The sequence below is a fragment of the Pongo pygmaeus genome, chromosome 9, assembly GCF_028885625.2.
Source record: "Pongo pygmaeus isolate AG05252 chromosome 9, NHGRI_mPonPyg2-v2.0_pri, whole genome shotgun sequence".
Classification (NCBI taxonomy): domain Eukaryota; kingdom Metazoa; phylum Chordata; class Mammalia; order Primates; family Hominidae; genus Pongo; species Pongo pygmaeus.
The window spans coordinates 50285575-50288062 of record NC_072382.2 but is presented as its reverse complement, the minus strand read 5'-3'; the positions used below and the strand labels follow the sequence as shown (position 1 = coordinate 50288062).

Genomic DNA, 2488 nt, shown 5'->3' with positions numbered 1-2488 from the left:
CATTCCTTTGCATTGAAATCCAGATTCCATTCCACATTCCTTTGCATTCCATTCCACATTCAATTCCATTCCATTACACATTCCACTACATTCCATTCATTTCCATATTCCTTTCCATTGCATTCCACGTTCAATTCCATTCCAATGCATTCCATTCCACATTCCATTACAAATTCCATTCCATTACACATTCCTTCCCATTCCACTCCACATTCAATTTCATTCCATTAAACATTCCATTAAATTCCTTTCCATTACATATTCCATTCCATTCCCTTCCATATTCCATTCCATTCCATTCCATTCCATTCTATTCCAGATTCCATTCCACTTTCCATTCCATTCCATTCCATTTTGGCTAAGTTCAAGTGTAGTATCTGTTCTTATCAGTTAAATATCTGATACGTCCTCTATCTATTCCATATTCTATTCCATTCCATTCCACATTCCATTTCAATCCATTCCATTGCACATTATATTCAATTCCATTCCTTTCAATATTCCATTGCATTCCATTCCACTTTGCATTCCATTCCCTTCCATTCCACGTTCCATTCCATTCCATTCCATTCCATATAACATTCCATTCCACATTCCTTTATATTCAATTCCACATTCCTTTCCATTGCATTCCACATTCCATTCCATTCCATTCCAAATTCCATTCCTTTCCATTCTACATTCCATTCTATTCCACGTTCCATTCTATTTCTTTCCATTTAAATCCAAATTCCATTCAAAATTCCATTCCATTCCATTCCATTCCAAATTCCTTTCAATTCCATTCCACATTTCATTCCATTGATTTCCATTCTATTCTGAATTCCATTCCATATTCAATTTCATTCCATTCCACATTTCATTGCATTCCATTAAATATTCAATCCCATTCCAGTCCACATTCCATTCCATGAAATATTTCATTGCATTCCATTCCACATTCCATTCCATTCTATTCCATTCCACATTCCATTCAATTCCAATCCACATTCCATTCCATTTAGTTTCATATTTCATTGCATTCAATTCCACATTCCATTCCAGTCCATTCCACTTTGCATTCCATTCAATTCCATTCCACATTACATTCCATTCCATTCCACATTCTATTCCATTCCATTCCACATTCCATTCCATTCCATTCCGCATTCCATTCCATTCCATTCCATTCCATATTCCATTCAATTGCATTCCACATTCCATTCCATTCCATTCCACATTCCATTTTCCAATCCATTCCATTCCACTTTCCATTCCATTCCATTCCACATTCATTTCCATTCAGTTCCAAACTGCATTCCATTTATTTCCTTTAAACTTTCCATTCCATTCCATTCCAAATAACATTCCATTCCATTCCACATTACATTCCACATTCTATTCCATTCCATTGTACATTCCATTCCACGATCCATTCCATTTCACATTCCATTCAACATTCCATTCCTTTGCATTTCACATTCCATTCCACATTCCATTCCTTTCCATTCCTTTCCATTCCAAATTCCATTCCTCTTTCCTTTCCATTCCATTCCACATTCCTTTCCTATCCATTCCACATTCCATTCCTTTCCATTTCACTTTCCATTCCATTCCACATTCCATTCCATTCCTTTCCATTCAAATTCAAATTCCATTCCAAATTCCATTACATTCCATTGAACATTCCATTCCATATTCAATTCCATTCCATTCCACATTCCATTCCACTTTCAATTCCTTTCCATTCCACGTTCCATTCCATTCCATTTCTCATTCCATTCCACGTTCCACTCCGCGTTCCTTTCGACTTTCGATTGCACTTTTCATTCCATTCCATTCCACTTTCTATTTCACATTCCATTCCATTCAACTCCAATTTCCATTTAACTTTCCATTTCACCTTCCATTCCATTCCATTCCACATTCCATTCCTCAATCCATTTCATTCCATTCCACATTCCTTTCCATTTCACTGCACATTCCATTCCACATTCCATTCCATTCCATTCCAGTCCACATTCCATTCTAAAATCCATTTCAAATTCCATTTGATTCCATTCCACATTCCATTCCACTTTCCATTCCATTTCTTTCCACGTTCCATTTCATGTTCCATTCCACATTCAATTCCTTTCTATTCCACATACCATTCCACATTCCATTCCACATTCCTTTCCTTTCCTCATTCCATTCCACAGTCCATTACATTCATTTCCACTTTCCATTCCTCATTCCATTCCATTCCTTTCCACAATCCTTCCACATTATATTCCACGTTCCATTCCAAGTTCCATTCCACTTTCCATTATATGTTCTATTCCATTGCATTCCGTGTTCCATTCCTTTCCATTCCACGTTCCATTCCATCCCATTCCACGTTCCTTTTCATTCCGATTCACATTCTATTCCACATTGCATTTCACATTCAAATCCACATCCCATTTAACCTTTCATTTCATTGTATTCCATTCCATTCCACATTCCATTGCATTCCAATCCACATTCC

At 36.7% G+C, this 2488-nt stretch overlaps 1 pseudogene; it reads left to right on the top strand.

Annotated features, from left to right (window-relative positions):
* The first annotated feature begins 337 nt into the window (after positions 1-337).
* Positions 338-435, top strand: LOC134740349 (U2 spliceosomal RNA; annotated as a pseudogene).
* Positions 436-2488: the final 2053 nt, after the last annotated feature.